General features: G+C 41.8%; 1 protein-coding gene across 26 annotated transcripts in view; it reads right to left on the bottom strand.

Moving 5' to 3' along the window:
• BAZ2B (bromodomain adjacent to zinc finger domain 2B) overlaps nucleotides 1-13276 on the bottom strand; it is a 297222-nt gene that overhangs the window by 244646 nt on the left and 39300 nt on the right. The window contains exon 1 of one of the 26 annotated variants that reach the window (XM_078376167.1): nucleotides 3302-3411. The exons of the other annotated variants lie outside the window; for them this stretch is intronic. The gene's annotated coding sequence lies outside the window, so the exon portion shown is untranslated. Of the gene's footprint in view, nucleotides 1-3301; nucleotides 3412-13276 lie in introns of those variants that run through there. 26 annotated transcript variants of the gene reach the window in all.

Genomic DNA, 13276 nt, shown 5'->3' with positions numbered 1-13276 from the left:
TTGGTTGTTGTGGGTTTTCGGGCTCTTTGGCCATGTTCTGAAGGTTGTTCTTCCTAACATTTTGCCACTCTCTGTGGCCGGCATCTTCAGAGGACAGCACTCTGTCACCAGAGCATGCTGTCCTCTGAAGATGCTGGCCACAGAGACTGATGAAATGTTAGGAAGAACAACCTTCAGAACATGGCCAAAGAGCCCGAAAAACCCACAACAACCATTATATCCTGGCCGTCAAAGCCTTCACGAATACACGGAATTAAGGTTGGAAGACGTATCAACCTCAGATATGCAGATGATACCACTCTGATGGCAGAGAGTGAGGAGGAAATAAAGAACCTCATAATGAGGGTGAAAGAGGAGAGCGCAAAAATTTTTCTGAAGCTCAACATCAAAAAAACTAAAATCACGGCCACCTGACCCATCACCTCCTGGCAAATGGAAGGGGAAGATATGGAGGCAGTGACAGACTTTCTTGGGCTCCATGATCACTGCGGATGGTGACAGCAGCCACGAAATTAAAAGACGCCTGCTTCTTGGGAGGAAAGCGATGACAAATCTAGACAGCATCTTAAAAACAGAGACATCACCTTGCCAAGAAAGGTCCACATGATCAAAGCTATGGTTTTTCCAGTAGCAATGTATGGAAATGAGATCTGGACCATAAAGAAAGCTGACCGCCGAAGAATTGATGCCTTTGAATTGTGGTGCTGGAGGAGAATCTTCAGAGTCCCCTGGACTGCAAGGAGAACAAACCTATCCATTCTGAAGGAAATCAATCCTGAGTGCTCACTGGAAGGACAGATCCTGAAGCTGAGGCTCCAATACTTTGGCCATCTCATGAGAAGACTCCCTGGAAAAGACCCTGATATTGGGAAAGTGTGAAGGCAAGAGGAGAAGGGGACGAGGACGAGATGGTTGGACAGTGTCATCAAAGCTGCCAACATGAATTTAACCAAACTCTGGGAGGCAGCGGAAGACAGGAAGGCCTGGTGTGATCTGGTCCATGGGGTCACGAAGAGTCGGACACAACTTAACAGCTAAACAACAACATAATATTGTAAATGGAACACTACACCATTAAATAAATGATTAGTGCAATTTAAAATAAAACTTAAAAAATTCACATACCATCAAAACATTTGCTCTAACATTACAGAAGCTCATCTCAACAATTTTGGAAGAAAAAAAGCTACAGCAGTCGAAGAATCCTTATGATCCTTCTGCAATGTTTCTTCCTCATTCGTATCCATAATATGCCAACCCCATGGATGTGAAAGAGAGAAGAAAACACTTCACGTATCATCAAGACTCCATCAGCCCTTTACGAGACATAGTCAGGCTATGAACTCTTGCCATGTCATGGCCACCCATAGTTACGATGGATGAAAGTAACGATGTCAGCAATGATAAGGTCTACAACATCATTTGATATTTTAATCAAGATCCATAGCTGTATGGGGGATGGGAGATCTTTCTGGTGTGAGCGAATCCACATTTCACCAACTTAAAACATTCTACAAACCTGGTCACTAATGGTTCCTTTTACCAATTAGATAAATTCAGCTCCTCTATGGAGTGTTCCACATGTCATCAAGAAAGTTACACATCTACAAGCTCAGTATTTTCTACGGAAGTTCTCAATAACCCTGACTAGAAAAGTTGTCAACAACCAAAAGTGTAATTTTACAAATACTACTGCAATAGAGCTAGAAAGCAAGACTGGAGATAGCAAGCCTCCCAATAGTACAGTATCAACCAATAGGATGACAGAATTGAGTGTGTTAAACGGAAGCACTTTCTGGCTTATTTTTATTGATTGATTTTCCTCAGACATTTAATAAACATTTTCAAACAACTTGTGGGATAACTGATTTCTTACAAGATACTGGAATGCCAAGTGTATATGCATATGTGAACCCCTACTACCCACAACCAGACCAGGCCCCCCAATACATATGATTAGATAATCCTTTCATAAATAAAGAAAATCAGGGTGATTCAGAACCCCTTCTTTCTCACAAACACATACACTGTGCTGGCAAAAAAAAGAAAAAAAAAAGAAAAGGAATGCCATGCTGTTAATTGCTTTAGCAAAAACAGTAATTCAGACACAAACACTGTGAAATTTTATGGGCATTTTGAGTTTAATTGCAAGGCAAAGAGTTCATTGTGCTACTAGTTCAGACTTGCAAACATTTGTCTTCTCCTTCAGAGAAAAATAATTAGCAAAATCATCTGCTTCAAAGCTGGGAAGAATATTATTATACACTCTGTAGATTCTTAATATTTTTTGACATGAGAACTCAGAAATCTGGTATAGGGTAGCAGATTAAAATCTCAACAAACCATAAATTAAAGTTTTGGGGCTTGATACAGAGAAACATAATTTTCTCCTCCTCCATAATACACAGTGACTTCTGCAGTTACTATATGGTGGGAACCAAGAGGAGGACACAATTACCATCAGCATGAATGTCAAGCAACCTAATTTCGTCTAATGACTGAGAGCATCAATGCACAATGGGAAGATTCTGTATGATGAAGAAAGGGGGGCTGTTTTAACAGAAAAACCAAGAGAAGGACAAAGCTCTGTAGAAGACTAAAAAGTCTCCGAAGAAAAGGAAAATGCGGTGGACATCATAGGAGAACAGAAATGAGGTGAGACAGCAAAATTTGAAAACCCCCCCCACACACACACTGTTGTTTTTTGTTTTCCCACCATGGTTTGTATATAAATAATTCAATTTTTTTTATTTATAGCCATTCATAACTAAGGGGGAGGAAGGAATCTCTCTGGAGAATGTGAAGTCCGTGAACACATTCAGGCATCCGCTGGGCAATAACAGCAGCCTGTTGGCTGATCTTTCCACTCCAGAAGCATCACTAGATTGCTACAAACGTGAACAAAGATAACTCAGAGAGACTATGTGTTGCCTTATGACATACGTAACTCATTCTGTGGTTTTGAACAAGTTGAGAAACAGAGGAAGCAAAACCATTGCCTTTATGATATCAAACCCCCCCCCCATTTATTTTGTTGGCTGCTCTTTACAAATCATGAGAAAGATGTCTGCCCTTGAAGGAAAAGCAGGGGTGAAAACAGTTCTGCAACTCTCATAGAGCCATGCCAGAAGAGTTCACTGAGAGGAACTGCTTGGCGCAGCAAGAAACCTGGTTTTATTCGCTCCCTTACATACAAACATCTCCTAACAAGTCTACTACAGCCCAACCTTCCCAATCTTGGATGAGAAAGCCCTTTAAAGAAGCTAGCAATCAAAAACCACTCCTCAAATACCTCACTTACCTTGAAAACTCCATTAGGGTTGCTGTGGTCAGTTCTGATCTTACAGCACGTAACAACAGAAGTGCGTGGAGAATTTTTTTGTTTCCTATGACTTAGCTTCAGAGTTGGATATGTCAACACGCCACCTGTGGGTGCCACAGTGTTTCCAAGGCCAGGCTGAGCTGAGACTACACAGTCAAATACCATAGGATTTGCTCTGGTTATAAAATGGATGGATTTGAATTATTTTTCAAATGATCACAAGATGCATAGGCCGATTCAAATCAGACTGGCCCTTTTTGTTCCCAGCTTGGAGTTTTTTCTCTGCCATTGGGGGCTTCTGTTTTTTTTTTCCAAGTCAGAACGCTTCAGACAGACTTTTCCCTGTGTGATGAATTTTTCTGTTCTGCAAAAGGACAAGGGAGGCATATATGTGGGTGGTGTTGTGGCAATGTAGCAATTGGGGTGTGAGGTTTAGGGACGGCAGAAAAACTCTCCCCTGTGAGCTGTCCCCTGAATTTTTAGAATGTTTTGAAGGCAAAAGAGTAGGAGTTCTTTGGAAGTCCAGCCAAGCATGACCCTAAAAAGCAGCAAGACAATGAGAAGACAAGAGAAGGGTGCAGGAGAAAAAAAAAGACATCAAATGTGACACATTCCGCTGAGCTCCATACATGGTGAAGCCCCAGGGCCAGGGTCACCTGTTACTCTGAGCACAGAATCTGGCACACTGCCCAGCCCACTGGCTGTTCTCATGTATGGCTGTGGAGGTGCTCTTCCAAAGCAACACCACTGCTCTCTGCTCTCGCCAACAAACATGGAGTGCAACAGTGGACTTTCCAGCACAGATCAGCAGCTGATCCGAGGTTGCTGGGAGAAAGAATGTGCCAACCTTTTTGAGTGCACCATGACCTCCATTCCCAATACTGTCTGATCTCCAAATGACAACCCTGATGTGCGCTTGTCTCACCTGAACGTGGGAAGAGAGGGAAGAAAACAGGGGCGCTGTGGGCTGAAATGTATACTGCATGATGAGGATCCAGCGTGGACACAGGTTCTGAAGCAGTCCACGGGCCCTCTCTGATCACTCAAAGCAAGCGGAAGTGAAAGACAGACTGTGAATCAGACCACGGCAAAGTCAGTGTAGTCTAAGAGAGAAATGAAGCTAGTTTAATCCCACAAGTAAAGACAGAAGCAGATGTTAGAGATAACCAAAAAAAATAGGAGAAAAATCCCTAATGAAAGCCTTTGAGTACCACAACAGACATTCCTCTCACCTCCAGGAGTATGCAGTGTATTTCAAGATGCATCTCCAAAATTTAAGCACAGAATTCCCTTGACATCTGATTTCACAAGACTCCCTCAATCATGTCTCTGCAGACATTAGCACTACCAACAACTTCTAGCATCCGCTTCTGGCTTGAGCGGGATGACTTCTCCATTCACTTGCATGGCAGGGGGGGAAAATGCCTCACCAGAACAAAACAAAACAAAAACCACTGGATAGAGATAGAAGTCTACCTCCACCAAGAATCACTGAAGCAATGATGCCGTTGGCAGAGGATGGTCTCCTCCACCCTTCCAACCATTTTCCATCAGCATACCTTGTTGAAGTGAATGATCAGTCTCTCCATTCACTTTAACTGGCCCCCCAAAAACCAACATCGGTCTGGCAGAAGTACACTCCCCAGCCATGAAACATCCCTAGCATAACAGAGTCCTCGTTGAAGGGTGGGCTTCTCTCTCCTCCAGCATGCCCTTCACCCCCCCACCGCACCCTTCATGACAGCCATGGGGAGATTTTAGCAGAGGGAGAGAGGAAAAAGAAAAACCAGGAAAGAGATCAGAGAAAACATTGTTTTCTATGGGGCAAGAAAATGGCTCCCTCTCCTGAAATTCTAAATGTATTATTTTAAAGCACACAGATAGATTTATTATTATAATGTATTATAATGGTGTGCATTACACATGCAAATTATGCTACCATACCACCATGCAATGTTGCCCCTCAACAGCAAAAAATCCTGTGTACCTACAGTAGGACCCTCTTATCCACGGGATCAGTATCCACTGATTTACTTATCTACACTCTGAAAATATTAAAACTATTAAAAGAAAAAAATACAGAAAAAATATTTTTACATCTATTACTAGAACTGGCCATTAGAAGGACTGAGAGACTGTGCTATGAATTCTTGTTAGTAAAGAATAGCATGATCTCTGGCACCCTCTAGTGGCCAGATCTGGTAATGCATGTGAACATTTTTCTTTATGTTTGTTATCACAGTATCCACAGTTTTCAGTATCCAAGGAGAGCTTATTAGGGACAGAAAAATCTGATGCCAAAATTTCTTTGTCTGGCCAATCTCTCCATTCTAGCCAATTTGTAGTAGTACCTACAGCACTTTCACAAGCCCACAATGGTTGGGAACCCTGGCTTTCAAGTCCCCTCCTCTTCTTTTTAATAGACAGTTAATATGGAAGCTCACCTTTCAGATTACAGGTACAGGCACACCATCACTCCTCCACAGAACCTGGGAAACCTTCCTTTGTAACTATAACTTTGAGTAATCAGGCTGGTGAATGCCTGCTTCCAAACAAGCTTTAGATTGTGGCTCATTGCTAAATGTATGGGAGTGCAGTGGAATGCCTTTTCCTTTTAAATACACTTGTGCCTCGCTTTACGATTGCCCCGCATTACGATGAAACCGCATTATGACAATCTTTTTGCCATTGCAATTGCAATCGCAAAACGATGGTCTAAATGGGTTTTTTTCGCTTTGTGATGATCGGTTCCCTGCTTCGGGAACCGATTCTTCGCAAAATGACGATTTTAAAACAGCTGATTGGTGGTTTCAAAATGGCCACCGGGTAAACAAAATGCCTCCCCGGTTTTCTGGGACGGATTCCTCACAAGACAGGCAGCGAAAACGGCTGCCCTGTGGAGGATCTTCGCTGGACAGTGAGTTTTAACCCCACTGGAAAGCATTGAAGGGGTTTCAATGCGTTTCAATGGGTTTTTTCACTTTACGATGTTTCCGCTTAACGGCGATTTTCCTGGAATGGATTATCACCTTTAAGCGAGGCACCACTGTATTAGTTTTCTGGTAGCCTGCTGCCACAGCAATCAATTACGGACAGTATCACTCTCCCTTTTATTCACAGACTTCATAATTGCAGGCTAAAAATGACTTCATTAGGAAGGTGTGAAGAATATATAACATCCACTCTGTTCACCTCTTTAAACAATATGGAACTTAAGGAACGCATAATACAGAGGGCTCCCAATTAGCCCATTTTGTAGTCCATGCAGATGGGCTAGTCCGCATCAAAATAGAGCTGTGGGGAGTCTTATCTGAGGTGAAAGTACTGTGATGTATCTAGAAGGTTGTGGCATTAAAAGAGACCATGGAGAACCCTCCTCCTCTATTTTCATCTGCTGTTTTAATTTTTTAAATATATTTCTTCTGATGCTGTGATGTTCTATGTAAATAAGATACACTGACAGTATTATATGTACCCTGCTAGGTAGATGCATTGTTGTTTCACTATGTAATTCACTGTATGTACACAAGTATAAGCCTAGTTTTTCAGCACAATTTTTTTCCTGAAAAAGCACCCCCATCAGCTTATACTCGAGTCAGTGTCAAAATTACATGTTCTCTCCTGCACTGTGGGTGTTCTCAAGACTCCCCCACTCATCTACGGGAGCCTGCAGCCTCTGTGGGTGGTCCGATGACCGGGGTTAAGTACACTGCATTCCCACTTCCAGGACACTCCCATCCTTCTCCTTCTGCATATTCTATGTACCCACCTTCCTCCTCCCACCTTCCTCCTCCATCCTCTGTCTCCCTCCATCTTGTTACGCAGCAGTAGAGCAGTAGATAAGCGCAGCATCTGGTATGACTTCTCCCTCCACAGGCAGTGAAGTGTGTCTCACAGCTCAGAAGGGCAGTATCTTCAAAAACATTTAACATACTGATGCCTCAATTAAAGTAACTTTATTGGTATCTATTTTTATTTTTGAAATTTACCAGTTGCTGCTGCATTTTCCACCCTTGGCTTATACTCGAGTCAATAAGTTTTCCCAGTTTTTGTGGTAAAATTGGGTGCCTCTTCTTATATTCGGGTCGGTTTATACTCGAGTATATACAGTACTTTAACAATAACAAAAATGATGGGCCCTAGAAAGGCAGGAAAAGGGGCAGGAAGTGGGAGTGGCATTAATTGAAAAGGAGATGAACTGGGATAATCCAAATACCTGTCCAGGCCATTCTCGTGGGAGAAAAAAATGCCAAGCTGTATCAACAGAAGGATTGCTCAAGTGAAAGATAAAATGGGATGGAGACAGTTTGGTGCCACACCAGCAAAACCATAACTCTATCCCCTACAATAACCCAGAGTCCTCCATATGTACTGGATTACAATGCCCATTATCTCTATGCTGATGAAAGATAAGAATGGTAATCCAAACCATAAGGGCATTGATTTTTAACATGATATTTGTTTAATTCTTTTAAAAGATTGTAATAATTTATTGGTTTTTAAGCTTTTAATATTGCTTCTTTTTAGCATTGTAAGCCATCTTGAGATGTTATTTGTATTCAGCTTGGGAGAGAAGAGGGAAAATGTACAGTGGTGCCTCGCTTAACGACAATAATCCTTTCCAGGAAAATCGCTGTTAAGCAAAAACATTGTAAAGCGAAATTTAAAACCCTATTGAAACGCATTGAAAACCGTTCAATACATTCCAATGGGGTAAAAACTCACCGTCCAGCGAAGATCCTCCATATGGCGGCAATTTTCAGTGCCTGTATAGTGAGGAATCCGTCCCTAAGCACAGCGGGGAGCCATTTTAAGCACCCAGTGGCCATTTTGAAAACCCAACGATCAGCTGTTTTTGATCGTCGTAAAGCGAAAATCAGTTCCTGAAGCAGGGAACCGATCATAGCTAAGCGAAATTCCCCCATTTAGACCATCGTTTTACATCGTCATAAAGTGGATTTGTCGTAATGCGGGGCAATCCTTAAGCGGGGCATGACTGTACCACCAGAAAATACCCCCCTCCCTGAATCTATTTATTTAAAGAATATTTGACGTGCTCTGTCAACTAAAAGGGAACCTCAGAGCAGATTACAAATATCAATAATTAGACTATTCCTGGACTCATGTTTAACATCTAAAACTATGAGTACAACAAAGAAAAGGATGGGGACGCAGCAAGAAACAAAGATGATGGAAAAAATAAATGAGCAAATTAAATGGCCAGAATTGGTGCTTTGTCAGGCACTTCCTAACAGTACACCGGCAAGGGTCTGCTGCTCGCACCAGACTCTTGCTGCTGTGGCCTGATGTACCTTTGAACACTGACAAAACATAGAGGAACAATGGAGTAAATGCTGTTCACTTTTGCCTTTCTACTCCTGGGCATGGTGCAAAACAGAAGGAGAAAGGCAAGACAGAGGAGACCATAGGTGAAACGGCAGTGGTAACAGTGATACAGAAGGGAACTCAGTTTTAAGCACATCCTGCCCAAATGCCTCCTCCCAAATACATGCCCAAAAGTGACTGGGAAGCAGTTGACTTGTTAATCAGCATCATAAATGGTTAACACAAACCTAGTTAGCCTCAGACGGTTTTATTCCTGATCATATTTCTTGTCATACACACCAACATTCAGTAACTAATTATGGAAGGAAATAGAGGCGTCCATCCTCTATGAGCAAGGTAATCTATCAGTAAATATGTTATAGTGCCGGTGTTTTTAAAAACTAGCAGGAAGAGAGACAAAGACGTCTACGGTCCCTTTGAAACACAGAGTGAATTAATCTCTACCACAAGTGAGTTCCTCTGTAACCACATATATGACCACAGGCCACACTACACCTTGAGACACATCATTCAGACCAGCAGGGGGAACAGGGGCAGGGTGAAAAATCTCTTATCTTTGAAAATAATGAACAATCTAAAACTTCACACAGATGGATGGCAGATGTGCTGAAGGCCAGAGCTATAAAGAGGCATTAACTGGTATGACAGATGTAGCAACTGCAGGTAGCAAACTACAAGGTAGAATAAATAAAAGCCATTAAAAATAGGACTGACATACAGATGCAGAGGCATTCAGATATTCTGGAGTCTGTGTCACTGTGGAAACAAGTTCACATGTTGAGCTACAATGCAACATGAGCAGCAGTCTTTACTTTTTCAAAGTCACAGAGATGCCTTAGGCTGACCATTTGTTAACCTGTGCTGGTACTTTCTACCCTAGATGGGCACAAAAGTTAAACAAGGTCTCAGGCTTCAACAGGTTCCAGACTTAACAGCTGAGATCTTTTGGAGTGGAGACACTTAAACCTTTGGCCTGTAAAGCTGATGCCACTTTCCACTTTCAGTGGCACAGGCTGTTCAATAACTTGTTTACATCTCAATTCTATTAGTTTATTTTCTTGTTTGTTCATTTGTTTAAAATACATATATGTCAGGAGAAAGGCAACATAGAAATACAGTACAGTGGTGCCTCGCATGACGACATTAATTCGTTCCGCGGAAATCACTGTAAAACGAAAACGTCGTCATGCGATTTTAAAAAGCCCATAGAAACACATTAAAACCCAATTAATGCGTTCCTAGGGGCTTCAAACTCACCGTCCAGCGAAGATCCTCCATAGTGCGGCCATTTTCACTGCCTGTGCAGCGAGGAATCCGTGCCAGAAAACAGCGGGCGGCCATTTTTTTTACCCGGCAGCCATTTTGAATCCGCCGATCAGCTGTGCAAAAATCATCGCTTTGCGACGATCGGTTCCCGAAACAGGGGACCGATCATCACAAAGCGAAATTCCCCCATAGGGAACATTGTTTTGTGATCGCTTTTGCAATCGCAAAAACATCAACGTAAAGCGATTTTGTCGTCAAACGGAGCACTCGTAATGTGAGGCACCACTGTAGGTAGGTAGGTAGGTAGGTAGGTAGACAAACAGACAGATAGATAGATAAAATGATGTATAAACTACAGATCTCTTAAGACAACATAAAAGAAAACTTCCATCCGCACATACTGCAACTACAAACTGAAAATAGGAAGAGAATGTAGGAAACTAAATCTCTTTTGAGTGAGAAAAGTATACCAAATCTATAAGTCTTGCAAGAGCTTCTACATTCATTAATGCTGCTTTCTCCAGTAGATCTTACCATTCTTGGCTGATAAGCTTTGGCAAAGCTCAACTTTTATTCCTTTCCTCAACCTGAAGTCAATTCCTGTATTTAGGAGTAGGTACAGGGAATCATGGCTCCAAGTACTGTATCCCAGCTGTTGCTGGCTGAAGGGAGGATCATTGGGCTGCAACCCCAGAAAGTAACTTTCTAACGTTCTTATCTGCATCTATGAGTAGAACTCAGGGTGAATTGAAACAAACTGGCCGGTATTTCTCATTCCCAATGATGTAACAATAACAATAACATTATTCTGGATAATTATACTGCTGAAAAGAAGAGAATGTGGGGTGATGTTGTGAGTGGATCTTTGGACATAAGGAGGACCACCGGTACCATTCAGTTCTGGCACTCGCAATAAATTCCTGGGATCAACATTCTTTAATTCTCAGTCTCTGCCTAAAGCTACAACTGGAGGATCCCAGGACGGGTCTCATCAAAAACATCAGTCAGAAGACTGAAGTCTGCCCAACCTTTTCACAAGACATACCATAATGTCAGTGAGGCAATTCTTTGTCCCTGCTTGGAATCTCGCATTAAGGGACAGCTGCTACATCACAATGGCCGAAACATTTCAGGACAAACAGAAAGCTGCTTTTATAGTCCCAGAGAGATGCACAAAGAAATCCTATAGACAAGACTGGAACATATTCTTGAATAAACAAGTTTAGGACCAAGACATAAATTAAATTGAAAATTCAAAGAAAGCTTAATAAAATGTTCAGAAACGGGCAACACTTAGTTCATGTATTGTCACGGCTTATCATCTGTTTCATTTCTTTACAAGCACCCATTCTGAATTATCCTAAACAGTATCTCCTGATTTTTCTGTAAACCTATCTATTAAATATTGCACACCTTTTTGGAGTAATTTGAATCAGAGTGTTTGATAAAAAATATAAACAATTGACACAGATTATATGCTTTGCAACTGCTAATTAAACATTGCTATAAAAACTGAGTATCAACTGACTTCTTTTGGTCACAAATTACAGTGTATGTTGCAATTCGGGATGGTTCTTTACAGATAAAACTGACAACTTATTTCACAAAGAAACAATACTTCGAATGGATGGGATAAAAAAGGGATTATTAGCCAATATGCCTCTTATAAAAATATGCATTAAATTCTATAAATCTCTATTTCAAAATCAAAACAGCCATTTATGTTTTAAAACTAAGAAAGAGTGAATGAATCAAAAGTATAACAAAAGAAGACATAGCCCTTTCATTGCCAGAGGTTTTTATAAAGAGAAGCTGACGATGAGGTCTCCAAAATTAATGAATAGGAATTGAAGTGTTCGCTGTTAGCAGTAGGATTCTCTAGGTAATAAATTTTAGCACGACAAAATCTAGTTGTTTAAAAGTGGCTGTCAGGTTTTTGAAGCTTCTGTCGGTATCACATGACTCCAAGTATAATGGAAGGTTTCAAATAGATCAAAGCACTAATAAACATGACAATTAGGGAGGACAGGATTTTATATGATGGAGGTTTGGTATGTTCTACAGTTTTTCTATGGGTTACAAAGAAGGTGGCCATTTTCTCATAGAAGTTACAGTTGTCTTTTCAGTGAGTGGCTTTTGATAGACGTGCTCCAGGATTTATTTCATTATACGGATGAGAAACCAAATATGTGGAATATACCTCCATCATCTCAATTTTTGTTTCTTTATTTTAGAGTGGACACCAGGCAAAGTCATTGGTCACATTCCTAATTTTAATATTTGTGGCCAACTATTACAAACAAATTTTATTCCCAAAGGCTTTCATGGCTGGGATCTGATGGCTGTTGTAGGTTTTTCAGGCTGTTTAGCCGTGTTCTGGAGGTTTTTCTTCCTGATGTTTCACCTGACTATTCCAAGAATGAAATCACAAGAATCATCAAACCAAGAAAACAACACCAAATTGAAGAAGAAAAATAGCCACCCACAAATAAAGTATTTCTGCCATACATCAAAGGGGTCACAGACCACATGGGGAAACTTTTGAAAAAACACAACCTACAAACAGTATTCAGGCCCACTACAAAATATAACAAATGTTACAGTCAGCGAAGGACAAAATGGACCCCCTCACCACTGCAGGAGTATACCGGATACTTTGCAGTTGTGGCCAGGCATATATTGGGATCACAAAACACAGCATCCACACCAGAATGAAAGAACATGAAAGACACTTCAGACTAAAACAACCTGACATATCAGCAGTAGCTGAACATGCCCTGAAACAAAGTGGACATGAAATCCTACAGGCGTACCTCGGTTTACAAAATTAATTCATCATCCGGGATGTTACGTAATGCAGAAATTACATAAACTGGAACACGGATTGCCATAGCAACAGGGGCGGCACTAGAAACCTCCAAGCCTGATGCGTCCTTTTTGTACAGCAAAAAAAGCCCATAAAATATGTAAAACGAGGCATTATTTCTTATGGATTTTGGTTTGTAAACTGAAAATTACCGTATTTTTGCACCATAAGATGCACTTTTTCTCCCAAAAAAAATGGGGGTGAACTGCATGCGTCTTATGGAGCGAATACTGTCCCCTCCATGCCACCATCGCTGGTTTCCCAGGCCTCAGGAGGCCTCAGCAGGCCCCGTGGGGGCCTCCCCCAGGCACCATCGCTGGCTTCCCAGGCCTCCGGAGGCCTCAGCAGGCCCCGTGGGGGCCTCCCCCAGGCACCATCGCTGGCTTCCCAGGCCTCCGGAGGCCTCAGCAGGCCCCGTGGGGGCCTCCCCCAGGCACCATCGCTGGCTTCCCAGGCCTCCGGAGGCCTCAGCAGGC

This window comes from Pogona vitticeps, chromosome 1 (genome assembly GCF_051106095.1).
Source record: "Pogona vitticeps strain Pit_001003342236 chromosome 1, PviZW2.1, whole genome shotgun sequence".
NCBI classification, from domain to species: domain Eukaryota; kingdom Metazoa; phylum Chordata; class Lepidosauria; order Squamata; family Agamidae; genus Pogona; species Pogona vitticeps.
The sequence above is the reverse complement of the archived record's forward strand: the minus strand, read 5'-3'. Positions and strand labels throughout refer to the sequence as shown.